Here is an 18,567-nt window from a genome sequence, read left to right on the forward strand (position 1 = left end):
ATCCCCTAACACAGCATTTAAGGGGAGCCATGGATGGACAGAACTATTCTCATGGCCTGAAGTCAGGCAGTCATCCTGCCAGCTCCCACCAGCAAACCAGGGCCACCAGGAGAGCATTCAGCAGGGAGGCCTCTGCAATCAGAGGAAACAGTGATTCATTAAGTGGCGCTAATCCTTCTGAGTCACTGCTGAACCAATGCCAAAGGACATCTTGCTGGAGTGGCCGTGATTCTGACCAGACACAGTCAATGTACCTTGGAGGGTAAATATACCCATTGCACAGATGGGGAAACTGAGGCACATGAGTCTTGGCCAAAGTCATGCAGAGAGTTGGTAACAGAACCCCTACATAGACACACTTCCTATCAAAGCCAGAAATAGACTCATGGCAGGCTACATTCATTCCCAGAGCTGGCCCCCTAGGAGTCCTGACTCCCAGTCCCCTACTCTAACCACCAGACCCTATTATCTTCCAGAGCTGGGAATGGAACCCAGGACTGACTCAGCCAGGAAATTTGGCCTTCAGACATCTCCCCAATAAATATAGTTCCACAAGACTAAATGGCTTTACTTGAAACAACATTGCTTTATGTATCGTAAATCCATGAGACTCCCACAACAGGCCCCAATAAACCTTTACACAGCTTCCAAACCAAAAGACATGACTTCACATCCATGGGGTGAAGACCCCCGCACTCTAGGATGGCGGAGTTCACGCGAGTTGCGCTTGGGCTGATGAACTGAGAAAATTCTGAGAGTGGCTCCATATGGAAGCATCACCTGCCGGCCATATGGGATGGCCGTGGATTACGGCTGCATATGCTTACAAACTGGCCTGAAAGAGAAAATCAAGGGCTGAGCTTTCCAAAGCTGCCTCAGGTATGTGGATAGCAAAGCCTTTCGAGCCGGGACGGAGGGAAGCAAGAATGGTCTAGTAGTGCTTAAGGTGTTAGCCTACGGCTCAGAAAACCTGCCTTCAGCTCTCTACTCTGTTATGGGCTTCTTGCGTGATCTTGGGAAATTTTCTGTGTCTCTGTTGAACAGAGATAATATTATGGCCCTACCTCAGGGAGATGTTATGAGGATAAATATCTTAAAGACTGTAAGGTGCTCAGAAGTAGTTGTGGTCATTTAAGGGTGACAGATAAAGGAGCAAATTTATGGCTGATGTGCTTGATCACTGGAGCTGCTCAGAAAACATATGTACGGCAAAAAAAATTCTTTTAAAGAAACACAATTTTCATTTAAAAATATTTTTCATAGTCTTTTATTGGGGGAGGAAGGCTCATTTAAAAAATGTACAGTTTTCAAAACCCCAGACATATTTGGATGGAAATGAAAACTTGCTCTGAACATTTTCATTTAGTGTGCGGGGGGGAGGGGGGACAAAACATTTTTTGTTGAAAAAAAACTTCCAGACAAAAATGTGCCCAGCTCTATTTGTTTGCATGAAAGAGAGCGAACAGGGACTTGAAAGGTCATTGTAAGTGTCTCAAAACTGAGTAAACTGAGGCACAAAATAGAGATTCATGATCAATGGCAGAGCAAGGAACAGAACCCCTCCTGTCGCTCTAAGTAAAAATGTAGTAGCTCGTTTGGATGGATACAGTCACTTTAAAGATAAAAACAGATAGATCCCTAGGCTGGATCTGGCCTGAGGTCCAACTTGCCCAGTATCCTGGGTGCTATGGGTGCTGCAGAGGAAGGTATAAGACCCCAGCAGCAGTAGCTCTAGGGTAACCTGCCCCCCCCCCACATCATGTCTTCTCCTGGTCTCCTTCTGGTTTAAGCCTGAATATTGAAGTTTAGTATCTCCTCCGGAATGTTTATCATTAATTATGACAACTCTGGATATTCTTGATATCCATATCAATGTCCAGTCCCTGTTTGAATCTTGTTACATTCTTGCCCTCACTTACTTCTTGTGGCAATGAGTTCCATAGTCTAATTTTTATTTTGGGGGGCAGAGAGCAGTGGGGGCGGTGGGAAAAGTATTTGAACAAGACCTTGTTTTCCTTCTTAGGCACTTTTGCCCTTTAGTTTTTCATGGAGGTTTTTACATCTACATTATTATTATTTATATTTCAGCAGTGACTAGAGGCTCCAGCCAAGATCACCATGTTGCACAGCCTCTACCCCAAAGAGCTAACAGTCTAAAAAGACAAGACAGGTGAAGGATTTTCCCCAAGGTCACTCGCAGAGCCAGTATAGAACCCAGGAGTCCTGATTCCCAGTGCAGTGCCCTGTCCATTGGAGGTAGAAACGTTTGAAGTTCTGTGGAATACTCATTGGTTTTCTTTACGTTGCCTTTCCACCATAGTCTTCACAGTAGTAGTAACAGTGAGATTATTAAGACACAACAAAACTTAGGTCTAATCAACCATAACCCTCAAGTGCTTTAGAAGGGGAAGCAAGCGTCAATTACCCACCTAGTGAGATTCAGAGAGAAGAAGTGACATGCACAAGATCACAGAGCAAACAGAGCAGGACTAGTATCCTGGGCTCCCAACTGCCAGCCCAGTGCCCCACCCGCTGGGCCATACTGCTTCCCATAGAGCGTGAGGCTTAACAGAGAGGTCACTGAGAGTAACGCTTAGACAAGACAAGAGAGCGCCAGGATTTACCACGTTCTGTTCACACACAAGGCGCATTGACCTTGTCTTCACGGATACAAGCATACAGCACATCATGCACAGGAGCCAGCCAACACACTGTTTATGGAAATAAGCTGTACTTTTTTATACCAGCATAACTGCATCCACACTAGGCATGTTTGTAACCCTTTATCTACACTGGCTTCTAAGCAGATACAGTTAAAGGGATACAAAAATGATGAGTGAACCACAGAGCTGGTTGGAATCTCTCCAGTTTTTCAACCTATCCAATTATTTTTTTGAGTTTTGAAATTCTGAATTCCCCACCCTCCCCCGCAAAAATCTAACTCTCCTCCACAAAAAACACCCCCAAAAAATCCACACACAGTTTTCCCCCTAGAGTGAGGAAAAGAAAAAAAAAAAAAAAAAAAAGGAAAGAGACTCACATGAACAATGCCAGTCCTATCGCTTGATAGTGCTCAGATACCATGGTAATGGGGGAAGTGAAAAAAACAGAATAGGAGAGGACCCCTGCTCTTCTTTAAAGCAACAAATTTGGGGAAATCTCCCCAACTTTGCACAGATGCAAAACGACGGCACAAGGTACTAGAAAAACAGGCCCATCATTAGAAGATTTTTATCCTGATTTTGGGTCCTTGCCGGATGATTTTTTCTTCTGCTACATGTTATGCAACTGCTTCGTGAATAGGTCTAGGCAGCAGAGACCATCAGCCTTCAGCTTTCAGCCGGGATTTTCAAAACAGCCTGCTGGGAGTCCCTCAGGTAGCCAACAGCCCTATCTGATCCAGTACGATTAGGCCAGAAGTTTTAAAAAAAAACTCAGCACACGTGATCATGCAAAGTATGTACGTTCCACCCCTTCCCCCCACCCCGTGTTAGCGGTCTCTATTTGATTGTCAGCTCTGCGAGACAGGGACTGTCTACCATTCTGTGTTTGTACAGCGCCTCGCACAATGGTGCACCATTGTTCTCCAAGTGGTTCAGGAGCCAAATTAGCAATCAATATTACCCAAAAGAGCCACAATAGTGTGACAGATTTCAGAGTAGCAGCCGTGTTAGTCTGTATTCGCAAAAAGAAAAGGAGGACTTGTGGCACCTTAGAGACTAACAAATTTCCAATGAAGTGAGCTGTAGCTCACGAAAGCTTATGCTCAAATAAATTTGTTAGTCTCTAAGGTGCCACAAGTCCTCCTTTTCTTTTTACAATGGTGTGAATTCATTGTTTCATTTACTCTCTCTCTCTCTCTATATATATATATATATATATAAATTCTCACAGCAAAATGACTGACCAAGTATTCTTATTATTTTATCAGTTACAATTGGTTAATAACATAGTAAAAGCATCCTGATTGGTTCATAACTTAGACTGTTTAATAATTAAATCACGTGTTTTAATCTCATGTGCTGCAAAGAGCTGCAGGGGACACATTAAAGAGCCACTCGCGGCTGCTGCACCTCAGTCTGAGTATCGCTGGCCAAGTGGCTACAATGGTTGACTGGGACTCATTCAGGAGACCTGAGTTTGATGCTTGGTTCTGACCCACTGGGTGACCTTAGGCCAGTTACTTCCCCTCTCTAGGCCTCTGTTTCCCCATCTACAAAACGGAGGTGATTATGATGGCGACCTCCTTTGTAAAACGTGTTGAGGTCCACTGACAAAAAGAGCTAGGTGTCATTAACAACAACAATCCAGGGCCATATTTTTCAGAAGACCTCAGCTCCCATCTTATCACCCACAAAAATAGCTTCATATCCGCACATTTGGCTGCTGAGCACTTCTGAAATCTCTACCTTACTTCGGTGCCTAACTGGGTGCTGATCTCTTCAGAAACCGTTACCCCCAATGGTTGGTGCTGAGTTCTAGGAAACCTGGGCAATTTTGGAAAAAATCCAGCTCCGGACACATTCACCGTCCCACCCAAGGAGTAAATTTCCACTCTGCAATACAACAAACCTGATGGAAACAAAACAACCCTGTGCAATTGCTTTTGCAGAAGGGGGTTAGAAAAAGAAAAAGAAAAAGAAAAAAAGACCTCAGAGGAACCACTATAAACAGCCTGGGTAAAACCTAGTAAATAAAGTGGGCTGCTCCCAGCCCTGCTTCCTGTTTGCTTTCGCAGCATGTTCCGGGCTGCTGTCACAGCCCTGAAATTGACCATCTTACTATGTTTGAGAGCTGCCATGCTGAGGTTAGATATTCATCCCTGCACTGTCACATGGAGAGTGCGGGAAGCAGCTTATATCTCCCCTATTCTGGGGCTTCCTGAGCCAGTTGATTCCCAGTGCTGCCCTAATTTATTATCTGTATTGCAGAAACACCTAAAGGCCCCCCCCTTTGCCCATCAAGGATCATGGCCCCACGGTGCTGGGTGCTGTACGCGCCTACAAAGAAAGGACGGTTCCTGCCCCGAACAGCCTACAGTATAACTTGCCTCCCGCACTGCCATAACTCTGTGGGTTTTGTGGCAACCAGGAATTTATTATTAATAATAATTATTAATCAGTTGTATTACCATAGAATGTAGGAGCCATGGATCAGGACCCCCCCGGCGCTAGGCGCTGTACAAACAGATTTCAAAAAGACAGTCTCTGCCCCCAAAAGCTTACAATTTACTAATCACACCAGCTATGTCTCCCATTCCCTGCTTACCCCAGAACAGACTCCTGCAGGGGCTGTCGGATCTAGCTCTGTGCTTGGCAGGAGCCATTCCCCAGGGGGAGGGCTTTAGGCCAGCCTCCTAGCAGAGCCAACACAAAGGTGCTCCAAGGGTGTCCGCTGAATCCAGTCTTTCTACCCTTGTCCCTGAGAGATGGGAGCCCTTTGACTTCTTAAATCAGCGGCATTCCTCTTTCTGGGAGAAAAGGGGTTCCCACCCCCGCACCCCACTCCCACAATGCAAACTTCTGTGGATGTCAGGATGCCTGTTTTTAGTTAGGGGTAGGGACAACATTCGGATGTGAATTCTGAATCCAAGCTCTCGACATTCTTATCTGCATGGCTGGGCTTTTCTTTGTTTTTAGGCAGCATGGCCAAGTGGCTAGTGCATTGGACCAAGACTCGCAAGACCCGAGTTCTTTTCCTGGCTCTACCACTGGCCCACTTGGGCAAGAGCCTTCCCTGCTCGGTGGCTCAGTTTCCCCATCCCACCTTTTGTCTGTCTGGTCCATTTAGACTGCAAGCTCTTCAAGGACAGTCTCTTGCTATGTGCCTGTGCAACACCTTACACAACAGGGCCCCGATCCCTGGTGGGGCATCTGCGTGCTACCATAATACACATAACAACTAGCTCCTGACTTTGCTCGGAAAGTGACTCAAGAAGAAACACACACCCCGAAGGTCTATTTCAGGGGTACTACTACTAACAACAACAAAAGCTCCAGCTAAAAAAACAATGCAACAAAACCAGAGGGTGACAATAGATAAGAAGGCTGAACACAGCATGGTTTCTCAGCACAGGGCAGTCTCTCTGAAAGCTGATCGGGTGGGGAGCGGGGGGGGGGGGGGAGGGGGTTGGAGGACACACGGATGTCAACTGCTGAGTTGTCTCCTAAACCCCATGGGCCACTGGAGCATCATCCAAGCTTAAAACCAAAACCAAAAAAAAAAAAAAACCACCCCAACCCCTAACCCAGTTGGGCTGGTCAAGCTAAAGCAAAGCCTGGTTGTTGTTTTTTTAAAAAGAAGTTGCTAATTTTAAACTCCCCAGTGGAAAGAGTGAGAGGTACTTACAGGAGACAGGATGGCTGCGTCCTTTTCCACGTATGCTCAGCCCTGGATGTCTGCAAGGAATCTCTGACGACAAGGGAGCCAGTCCCAGCCCTGCAGGAAAGCCGTCTTGTGTCCCGTGTTCCTCCCGCCCCCCCTCGCCAGCGCCTCAACAACTGTCCCCAATCTGTCACTGACAGCACCATAGAGGGAATGAACCAACCCCCCTCCCTTTCCCCAAACACTGTCCTAGAGTGACAGAAAGAACTCGGCCTGTCTAAAGGGCAGAGACAGATGTAAAACTAGAGGGAGGTGATAAAGCGCGGGGGGGGGGGGGGGGGGGATGGGAGAAGCCAAAGCAGCCTGCCTGGAAACAGCTGTTGAAAGCAGCGGCTTGGTTCGCTTCCTTTGCAGCCAAAAGAGCAGTGACCACAGTGTGTGTGTGTGGGGGGGCTGCCTAGCAGTTCAGACAGCAAGGCAGTCTAGCATTACCTGGACCGAAAATCCTTCCAACGTCCACACCCACCCATGCGCGCCCCCTGCACTTCCATGCACCATAATCCGTCCTGTCTCTATCGGCCCACTCGCTCCTGCAATCTCATGATGGAAAGGGAACTGGTAAATAAACACCCAGGGCCGGATTCTTCCACTGCGCTGCATGGCGGGTGGACATTTGCACTAGGGCCCGGGGCCCTGGAAAAGGCTACTGGGGTAAATGGTGGTGAGTGATCCAGACGCATGGGGCTTGGTCAGAGCCAGAGGATGCCTGCACACTTGGGACTTTTCAAACTAGTCTGAAACAAATACGCAAGCACAGGGAGACTCACTGAGGGTGTGTGTACACACAAAAGTGTACAGCTTTAACTACACCAGTGTAGCTAAAGTCATTCAACGCCCTAGCGTGGACACAGTTGTACCAATATAAAGGTGCCTTATCCCAGTATAGCTTATTCCCCTTCCTATACAGGAATATATGCACTTTTGTACTCAGATAATTGCATCCACGATAGGATACAGGTATGGTTAAAGTAGGAACACACATGTAGACAAGAGTTTCTGATGAAGACGGCGTGAGAGGCCGTTTCCTAGGAAAGGATGCTTCCTTCTGCGGTTTGAAAATGGATCTCAGTCAGTTGCAAAATACCAAATGGCAATGGAAGCATTAGAAGGACAAAACTTGCCTTACACTACTTAGATGTAGAGTGGGTTTTGGGGGGGGGGGGGACCTGGATTTGTGCTGAAAATGGCCCAACTTGATTATCATACACATTGTAAGGAGAGTGATCACTTTAGATAAGCTATTACCAGCAGGAGAGTGGGGTGGGGGGAGAGAAAACCTTTTGTAGTGGTAAACACCCATTTTTTCATGGTTTGTGTGTATAAAAAGATCTTCTGCACTTTCCACAGTATGCATCCGATGAAGTGAGCTGTAGCTCACGAAAGCTTATGCTCAAATAAATTGGTTAGTCTCCAAGGTGCCACAAGTACTCCTTTTCTTTTTACGAATACAGACTAACACGGCTGTTACTCTGAAAACTACTTAGATGAGTGATAGAAGTGAAGTCTAGGGGTCAGAGTACAGGGGCTGGACATCAGGATTCCTAGGTTCTCAATCTGATTTCTGGAAGATGTGATGGTCTACTGGTTTTCAGGACTCCTGGGTTCTATTCCCAGCTCTGGGAGAGCAGTATGGTCTACTGGTTGAAGCAGGTGAAGCTGGCGAAGCTGGCGAATCCAGATTTCTGCGTTTTGTCCCTAACCGTACCACTGATTTGCTGTGCAATCTCTGGCAACTCACTTTGCCTGTCTAATGTGAATCAGTTTCCCCATCTATGAAATTAGGATTTACTGGTTAGGAATCTTTCCGAACAGCGAGGACAGCACCGCCCCTTACACCAAAGAGCAAAGCATTGCCCACCTCACCAGGGGCTTTGGGGGGACTAAGGCTTTTTTCCTGGAAAGACTGGGGAAATGTAATTAAAAATTGAGATTTTTCTCTTATGAAAATTTCCATTTTTGACAGAAAGCCATTTCTCATTGAAAGGAAAGTTTCTGCATGGCCAATGGAAAGAACCCAAGATTGATCTTTTTTTTTTAATAGAATGCCGTATTACTATTTGCTTTGCAGTAGCATTTAGCGGTCCCATCGGCTACCAGCTCCTCATTGTGCTGGGTGCTGGACATACATATAAGAGGCAGCCCCTGCTCCAAAAAAGTTTATGGGAAACTGAGGCACAGAGCGGGTAAATAACCTGCCCATGGTCACACAGGGAGTCTGCTGCAGAGCAGAGAATTGAATCCAGGGCTCCTTAGAGAACAGAACCTTAAACACCAGGCCCTTATTTTCAGTGCTACGTACTGGAGGTCACCTTTTCAACCCTGGGACACAACAATCCAGATACTGCATAAGCTAAACCAAACCATGAATTCATTCAAACTAGAGATGGAGTCCAGCTCTGGACCCTAAGTGTCTCAGAGTTTGGGAAGGGCAGGGTGTGGGATACGGTTTGAGCATAATCTATATCCTCATCAGGCCAGATTTTTAGGGGTACTGCGCAACCACCACTCCCAGTGACTCAGCGCTTTTGAGAATCAGGCTGATGGCATCCAGTATAAAAGGGAGGCTCATTTAGTGAGCCTTGTTCCCGGACTGGCACAGGCCAAAAGCACAGGCCCTGCAGATGGACTGCATGGTACAACCAGGCACGTGATTTCCCAAGCACGATTGCAATGGGATGGTGCTGCGGGCGGGGAGAGGTGCAAGCTTCAATTCAAGGAAGGTCACTGTCCCGGAGAGCCTTTCTGCACCAGAAGTGGTTGGGTACAAAATGCAGGAGAGGTTTTCTTGGCGTACCTCAAATTGCATTGGACACAGGAACCCAAAGTGCCTATTGATCGCGGACAGCAGCGCCGTGCGTTCCAGGACGCGAGGACGTGGCCATGGGGGTTTTAAATCACCCCGGTATTGGTGGTCACATACTTCTGAGGCAGGGTCAATAACGCGCTTATATAATCGCTCGACTCCTCCCGCGAGGCTGGCTTGGGGAATGGAAGGGTATGAGTTTCAAAGCAGCACTGTTCAGAAGTCCTCCTCCAACCTCCAACCTGCTGCATCAACCCACTGCGTGAGCCATTCTGCAGCCTTAGAGCAACTGCTCAAAGCCCTGGTCGGATCCAAAATATAAAGCATATCAGCCACGGGTCCTGGGGCCTTCTGCCCTATGACTGAAGCCTATGTCTGGGCACCCGGCGACAACCCGTGTCCTCCAAACAGCACCACTTTGGAACCGAGGCCTGGTCGACACTGGAAGAGTTATACCAACACAGCTAGGTTGGTTAGGTGGGTGATTTTATACCAATCTAACTTTAGCCAGTATAAGTCCTAATGTGGATCCAATTACACCAGTCTAACTGGACCTTATACCTGTGCACTCAGCTGTTCCTGAACCAGCATAAGCTATACCCGAATAAGCTCTTTTATACCGATGTAGCTGCGTCCACACTAGGAGGGGTTTATCGGTTTAGTTTCACCAGCATGGTTAAACTTACAAAACTTTCTAGTGTAGACAAGGAATGTGCAGATCAGGATTCACAACAAAAATGGAAACGGCCAGGTAGGTAAGAAATAGGATGGGGAAGCTGGGTTCAGCTCCTGGCCCTGTTACAAACCCGCTGTGCAACCTTAGTCCCTATGTGAATCCGATGGGAGCAAGGCACCTACATACCTTTGTGAATCGAGGGGTGTGCCTATGTTACAGTGACCCAGCTCTGGCGCTGTGCGTCGCTGCAGCGTGGACGCTTCCTGCATCGACGGACGGGGCTTGTCCATCGATGTCGTTAATCCACCTCATCGAGAAGCGATGGTAGCTAGGTCACCGGAAGAATTCTTCCGTCAACATCCCCTGGGGTGAGGTCAACCTAACTATGTCACATGAGGCGCAAAATTTTTCACAGCCCTGAACGATGCAGTTAGGTCAACCTAAGTTTTAGGGGTAGACCAGGCCTGGGTCATACGGCCTGATTCTATTTTCTACATCCCGGCCTGATCTACACTGAAAATGAGGTGGACACGCCTACATTGCTTAGGGGTGTGAAAAATCCACACCCCGAGCACCATAGTTAAGCTGACCTACCCCCGGGAGTAGAATGGAGGATGGAGGAATTCCCCATCGCTCAGGGAGGCGGATTACCTACCGCAACAGAAAAACTCCTTCTGTTGAGGCAGCACGAGTCTACACTACGGCGACAGAGTGGCAGCACAGCCGCTGTGCCGATGTAGCATCCTTAGTGTAGACGTGCCCTTAGATCATAAGCTCTCAAGGCTAGGAACAGTCTCTCTTTATGTGTCTGTACAGCATTTAGTCCTGATCTTGGCTGAGGCCTTTATGCACTTCTGTAACACATAATAATAATAATAATAATAAACACCACATTACGATCCAGCAGATCTTCCATCTCGTTATACTTTATACTGATCTTATACTGATTTTACACTGGCATCTCTCCATGATTTATTCCGGTGTCATTTAGACCAGAATTAGGCCCTCCATCTTGACCTTGCCAGGGAATGGACAATGACCTCACCTGGTCTTTTCCACATGCAGCCACTATGATCTCAAGTTTATTATCTGCCCTCGATCTGATATTAAAAAGCCATCTCAATCCTCTTCTGAACATCCAGCAAAACCTGCTTGCTCAGCAGAGAAAATAACCCAACGCCACTGCCCCACCGCCCACTTCGAGAGCTGGTGTCAGATTATGTTTAAAATCTCTCCTTGTATTGATTTTAATATCAGATACAGAATATACATTACATGAAACCATAAAACCCTCATAAAACGGTTACCCGGACTTGTCTCTACCCACAACCTCATTACAGACAATGGAGATACAAACATTTACTGTAACAGCAATAAACAGGGATACGAGTTCTAGGAAAAAAATACCCTCTTTTAAACTGTTCTGACACCACCCCCCACCCCCCCCCCCGTTAATGCCACCAGCAGTCCTAATTTCCGGGGAAGGGAAGGAGATAGGGACAGGATAAGAGTCTTTTCACGCTTATATTTCATGATGGATGAGACCAAGTATACAATCTGCTTTCACAGGAAGGGAATGTCGTCTAGTGGTTAGAGCACAGGACAGGGAGTTGGGGCTCCTGGCATTGGAGAGGAGTGGAGTCTAGTGGTTAGAGCAGAGAAAAACCTGGGTCTGCCCAGGTCTGCCACCTCATCTCAGTGTGGTCGTGGGAAACTCCCGTCACTATATTCGTGCCTCGGTTTGTCCATTTATAAATGGGTGATGATACTTAACTAGCTCTCAGGGTTGTAACGAATGTTTGCAGAGCACTTTGAAAGCCTCAGGTGAGAGGTCTTCCCATAAAGGCAAAGAATTATTTGACAGAAAAATAGATGCTCTGAGATTCCTCTCTTCCGTCCAATGGCTTCATGGCCACACCCTTTACACAGACATCTGGGGCATGATTCCTATTTACAAAGGGGCATTGAAGTGGGTGTCAATCTGTTACACTCACAACTGCTTTAAAACCCTTTTACTTTACCACAGTGGCATGAAAGGCCTTAGTATAAACGGGAATTCAGACGTTGGTCCTAAGAGGCACATGATACCCAGCTGACGTCATTCCGTCTAGCTCTACTGTCTTCAGGGGAGTTGCAGCTGATTTACACCAGCTCAGGATCTGGCCCTGTAGTTATCTCTAATCAGCACTGCTCCCAGACCCCTGCAAGCTGGCACAGCAGAAGACCAGGTTTTCTGCCCACGCCTGAGTTCTTGCATTAACAAGCCCAGCCATTATGGCCAAATCTGCGCTCATCTTGTTCTTTGTTTATCGCAATGTCTTTTGACGTGGGAAACTTACAACCTTGTTGACAGGACTTATCCTATTCGGGATGCGGCTGAAGGAATAAAGGCTTGGAGACATCCACTCAGTGCTTTTTGTGGGACTCTTTGACCAGCTCCAGAACTTTTAAGTGAGTATCCTTCCTGATACACACACACATCCGAGAGCCTTGTTGTGAGAAGATTTAAGGATCTGACTCTATGTCGTTCTTCAGGTCGTGTATCCACTTAAACCAGTGCAGAGTGGATGTAAAACACTACCAAACCCCAAAGGCACTTTGCACTAGTGCAGACACTTTCCACTAGCGTCCATGACACTGGCCTGATTCCGAATCACACTCAGGCATGCTCTACGCACAGGTTTTGTACTGGTAAAACTATGTCAGTTAGGGCGGTGATTTGCTACCAAAATACAGTACAACTCCTACTGTGGATGCAGCTGTGTCAGTGTAAAGGTGCCTCATACCAGTATCACTTTTTCTCCTTCCTTTATGGGAATAGCAATACCAGTGCAAACACTTTTATATCAGCAGAACTGCTTCCACAGGAGTGGGTTATATCCCTGTATCTATACCAGGACAGTTAAAATGGTACAACTTTCCATAGAACCATAGAAATGTAGGGCTGGAAGGGACCTCAAGATGTTATCTAGACCGATGAAGTGAGCGGCAGCTCACGAAAGCTTATGCTCAAATAAATTGGTTAGTCTCTAAGGTGCCACAAGTACTCCTTTTCTTTTTGCGAATACAGACTAACACGGCTGCTACTCTGAAACCTATCTAGACCAGTTTTCAGAGTAGCAGCCGTGTTAGTCTGTATTCACAAAAAGAAAAGGAGGACTTGTGGCACCTTAGAGACTAACCAATTTATTTGAGCATGAGCTTTCGTGACGAAGTGAGCTGTAGCTCACGAAAGCTTATGCTCAAGTAAATTGGTTAGTCTCTAAGGTGCCACAAGTACTCCCTATCTAGACCAGTGTTTGTCAACCTTTTTGATACCAAGGACCAGCTTGCTGCCATCCTAAACTGTGCCAGGGAGATCTCAGAGACCAGCGCCGGTCCACGGACCAGTCGTTGAGAAACACTGATCTAGCCCATCCCCTTGCACCAAGGCAGGATTAAATATAACTAGACCACCCCTGACAGATGCTTGTTTAACCTGTTCTTAAAAACCTCCAGGGATGAGAATTCTACAGCCTCTCCCTTGGTAACCTGTTCCCTTGCTCCAGCTGAGACCTCGCCAGTGCTGAGTACGGTGGAACAGTTACGGCCAGCCTCTTCCATAGGACGCTCCTGTGAATACATCCCAGAATGCCATTTTCACACGGTTGACTCACAGTCCATTTCTGATCCATGATAACTCCCAGATCCTTTTCAGCAGTACTGCCGCCACGCCAATTATTCCCCATTGTGTATTATGCATTTGATTTTCCCCTCCCACATGTATCACTTTCCCTTCTCTTTCCCAAATTCCACCTGACTGAATTCAGACCAATTCTCCCATTTATCACGATCATTTTGAGTTTTCAGCCTGTTCTCCGAAGCGCTTGCAACCGCTCCAGGCTTGATGCCATCCGTAAATTGTATAAGTGTACTCTCCACTCTGTCCTCTGCTCGTTAATGCAAATATTGAATAGTACTGGACCCAGGACGCACCCTGTGGGACCCCACTTGAAATGTCCTCTCAGTCTGACTGTGTGTAGCGGGTGTATAAAGAAGCCTTGAGGCCGCTTTACACCTCTCTGGCAGCATATAAGGGCCTTAAAAGCATTGTAACCTAGTACTTAGAGCACCTGGGCTCTGTCCCTGGCTCGGTCACAGGTCTGCTGGGTGACCTTGGACATGACACTTCAGCGCTCTGTGCCTCGGTTTCCCCATGTGAAATGGGGATAATGATGCTGACCTCCTTTGTAAAGCATTTTGAGAGCTACGGATGAAAAGCGATACAGCATATAAGAGCTAGGGATTATCATTGTTATTAAAATAGGTATAAATTATAGTTGCACGTATGCTAAAGGCCCCTTTGCACTGCCAGACTAGTGTAACTGGGAATCTGGCCTGTCATGTGGATTCATGGCTAGATTGTCTTTTACACTAAGGCCCCTTCATGCTGCCAGAGTGGTGCAAAGGGGCCTTAAAGGGGAAGCAACTATAATTTAAGATCACTTTAAGGCCCCTTTAAATTGCTTGTGAATGCACTGAAGAGTAAAGACCTCTGTTTACACACACACACACACACACACACACACACACACACAGAACAGGTACAGCATGGCCATCGGTCCGGTGCGATTCCCATGCAGATGGCCCCCTGCCAATGTGCCACACTTCTGAGTCCAGTGGAACCGTCTCTTTCAGGGATGAGGGGAATTCAGAGCCCGCTCCCCTCCTGCCCTGCACCTTGTGCGGTCATTTGCATCAGTGCAAAGTGGCTGTACAGTTCTGACCCAGTAGCGCTTCGCTCCCACTTTGTACGAGTGTAACTGACTGCACAAGGGCTAACTAGTGCCAGCAGGTGGCAAGCAGGACCTCAGCCAGCCGGGGCCTGGGCTGAGCCCCAGCTAACTAGTTTCACACAAAGACCACGCAGCACCCCTCAGATGGCAATGGTTTCACTCGCTACACACCTGGGCTGGATTCAAACCAACGCCTTATAGGCTCTGGATCCCATTAGCCACTTAAAAGGATAGGTGCATTTCCCCAGAAGTTGTAGGGCTGGCACCAGTTCTCTGATTTGACCCTAGGACAGTCCCTTAGCTGCTCCCCGGCCACTGTCCGATTCGTTTCGGCTACAGAGCCCCCCACTCCTTCCGCCCCAGCATGCAAGTTCTCTTTATGAACTGAATCCTCAGCCTGTGTTCAAGACGGATTAGGCAGTTACCGTACCACCTATTGCCTGCAACTGGTAACAAACGGAGATTTGGCCACAAACCCCACGCAGGGCTCACCAGCGGAGGCTGGCAAAGCCACATAGGGGGTGGGCAGCCTCGTGCTGTCGAATAGCTGCACATCAAACTGTTACTACCCCCTCCAGTTTGACCACAGGAAATGTGATCTCAGCTCAGCCTCTCCTTCCAAATAGGGAGGGGAAATTTCTGCCTTCTCGCTCGCTCTCGGCAAACAGCAGGCCAGACGGAAGACACTGCCATAATTGGAAGGGTGGAGCACACAGGACACACACTCCCTAAACCTAGCAGCTCTCCAGGTTTTCCCCGCAGCCCAGGCAGAAGAAAGATTCTCTCCTGAAACCACTTCATCCTCTACCCTGTGTACCCACCCCCCCAAGTTCCCACCAATGTTGGGGTCCCAAAACCTTTTGCCCCGTGGACCAACTGGCCAGGGCTCTGCAGGGAAATGGAGGCTTACGAAATACAAGCCAGAGACCCACGATCTTGTCCCGTTAAGAAGGAAGATGCCCTGGAGAGACTGAAGCAGGACTTCAGCTGAACTTCAATGGAGTGACTCTGGTTTGCACCCGCTGGAGATCTGGCCCATTGACATCAATGGCCCCATGCCCATTTACAGAACACCACACTGGACAGGGAGGAAACCTGCTATTTTTCCCCCCATTGCTTTTTGCCTTGAAACAAAATACTAGTTAATAATTAGGGGTCAGATCCTCAGCTGCTGTAAACTGGCGACGCGCTCCTTCTTTCGGGAGCTGCACTAATCTGCACCAGATAGGGACCTGGCCCACTGATCCCAAAGGAGCTGCCCCAATTAACCCCCCACTGGGGATCTGTTCCCAAAAGTCTTCTCTTTGTCAAAAAAAAAAAAAAAACCACAACCAATAGTGGGTGTTAAATAGGGATTTTCCCTCCTACCTGTTAGTCAGATGGCTGCATCTTCAGCTCACTCCAGTCGGCAATTTGTAGCCATTGCCCGTCAATCAAACTGAAAAAGGGAAATGCCCGTCAGTTCCAAGGGGATAAAGTGACGAATGCAGGTCAAGTGCATATTCTGTCCTGACCTGGGTATAAGGGGATACCGGGAATCAGGGCTCCTGTCCTGTCAGGGCATCCCTCGTCCCTGAGGGGCTGGGATCTCAGTGTTCATACTCTGTGCAGTCATTTATGTGTTTAGTTTGGAGGATTTCATCCAGATATTTGTTCTGACCTGGCTGACAATTACAAGAATCCTGACAGAAAGGCAGCTAAGACCCTGATCCTGCAAGTCTAAGGGCTCTCTACTCCTTGGAGCTGAGGGACACAAGACCTTGCAGGCAAGAAAGACAGAAAGAAAGAAACCCTATAAAAAATACGATCTTAAAGCTTTAAGAAATGGAAAACCAGCTGTCCACCCTGCCAGCTGTTCAGGAATAGCTGGTGGACTGAAAGACACAGCTGAATAGCCCACAGCGCCTCAGGTTGAATTCAGGTGTTACAAAGCCTGAGCAGTCAAAGATTGCATAACCCACTGCGGCTAATGCTTCAGGTCTGTGCAGTTTGCACATTCTGCTCTCAGCCGCAGTGGTGTAAATCTCGAGTCCTCTTGGAAGCCATGTTTCAGAGTAGCAGCCGTGTTAGTCTGAATCCGCAAAAAGAAAAGGAGGACTTGTGGCACCTTAGAGACTAACCAATTTATTTGAGCATAAGCTTTGGCAAACTACAGCCCACTTCATCGGATGCATTCAGTGGAAAATCACTCACAAATTTATCTGAGCATAAGCTTTCATGAGCTACAGCTCACGTCATCGGATGTGAAAATTTGTTAGTCTCTAAGGTGCCACAAGTACTCCTATTCTTTTTTTGGAAGTCATGGTTCATGATGGGAAACGCAGTGTGGCTAGGGGAGATCAACCCAGACTGGAGAATGGGGACATGAGACAGTCGAACAACTAATACCACAAGGTACTGCCACAGCATAGCCAAATGGAAATATTTTAGGGTTTGGCCTTCAATTTTTTGAAGAAAACATCAACATTTGTCATGGAAAACTGACACTTTTGCTGAAACATTTAATTAAATCAAAAACCCAGTGTCCTGTCAAAACATGGTTCAGATGGAACGTTTTCAACCAGGCCTACCAAACACAGAGCGCGGCCGCTGCACGTCAGTCTGGGATCTGCCTCAACCCAAGGACGCTAGTGGCGGAAGCCCACCAGAGGCCACCCTGGTTTGCAAAGGTGCTGAGCACCGACAGCTCCTCCCGTTGACTTCAACTCGGGTTGCGTCTGCTCAGCACCTCTGGAAATCAGGCCCTGGTTTTGGAGGCCGTGCATCCCACTGGCAACTAAACGACATCACCAAACTCGTTTCACTTGTGACTCGAAACAGACAGGAACCCAGGTACGATTCTTCCAACCGCCTCTCGGAGAGGTAGATTAAGTACATCAGTAGAAAAGCCCCTTCCATAGATGAAGGAAGCAGCTTCACTATGGTGCCAGAGCTGTGCCGCTGTAGTGTAGACATAATAGAGGCCCCATGTTGGGCCGCTGTAGTGTAGACAGTTGCTATAGTGAACGAAGGTGTTTTTCCCATCACCGTAGTGAATCCACCCCAGGGAGAGGCAGTAGCTAGGTTGGCAGAAGAATTCTTCCATTGGCCAAGCGTTTGTTTACACTGGGGCTTAGGTCAGCTTAACTATGTCTCTTGGGGGGGCGGGGGGATTGAATTTTTTCCACCCCTGAGCGACGTAGCAAGGCCAACCTAAGTTTTCAGTGCAGACCAGACCTAAGTGATTGGTCCAAGGTCACACAAAGAGTCTGCAGCAGAGCTGGGAATGGAGCCCACTTTGTCTGAGTCCTCTGCTTTAACCACAAAGCCAGCCTTCCTCTCACTGAGCCGCCTACCCCTTACCAGCTCATTTCCTGACGTTACAAAATTCAGCCCGAGCACAGATGGGCCAAAGAACCGCACAGCATCGAACCTCATCCAAGCCCTCCTACCCCCAGCACAGCTCAGGTCTGTTGGAAGCCAGCGGGGGGTTCAGTTCATGGCCCCATCTCGAACCCGAGGCCTTCGCTGTAACAAATATCTCCTCACCAAACGGCCTGGGACAGGAAGATGCTGTACGTAATTCCCCAAAACAGGTGAAGCACAGACTGCTTTCTAGCTCTCAGAATGCATCAAACCTTGAAGCGTGAGGGCCAGATCCCTTCAGACATATGAGCTACAAAGTTTTCCAGCTTCTGAAGCAAATCTCCTTAGTTAAAATTGACAGAGAAGGGGTGGAGGGAGATTCCAACCCTATTCCTCAGCTGGATCTGGGGCAGCAACAGAAATATGATGCATAATTAACCTCAAACAGCTTCCCGGCACTTTATGGGCTACATTTTGTGTTAAGTTCAAGTCAGCTCAGATTCTGGCCCATCGCTTCCCTTAATAGAGAGGAGCAGTCCAAAGAAATTAAAGCTCCAGATCTGATCAATTACTCTGTCGCAAGG

General features: G+C 47.6%; 1 protein-coding gene across 7 annotated transcripts in view; it reads right to left on the bottom strand.

The window, feature by feature from the left end:
• Positions 1-18,567, bottom strand: part of MEF2D (myocyte enhancer factor 2D) — a 169,537-nt gene that overhangs the window by 99,883 nt on the left and 51,087 nt on the right. For 4 of the 7 annotated variants that reach the window (XM_074938697.1, XM_074938696.1, XM_074938695.1 and 1 more), the window contains exon 2: positions 16,007-16,076. The exons of 1 other annotated variant lie outside the window; for it this stretch is intronic. The gene's annotated coding sequence lies outside the window, so the exon portion shown is untranslated. Of the gene's footprint in view, positions 1-6,348; positions 6,368-10,049; positions 10,227-16,006; positions 16,077-18,567 lie in introns of those variants that run through there. 2 more of the 7 variants (XM_074938694.1, XM_074938691.1) reach the window with 2 other exon arrangements.

The sequence above is a fragment of the Natator depressus genome, chromosome 24 (genome assembly GCF_965152275.1).
Source record: "Natator depressus isolate rNatDep1 chromosome 24, rNatDep2.hap1, whole genome shotgun sequence".
NCBI classification, from domain to species: domain Eukaryota; kingdom Metazoa; phylum Chordata; order Testudines; family Cheloniidae; genus Natator; species Natator depressus.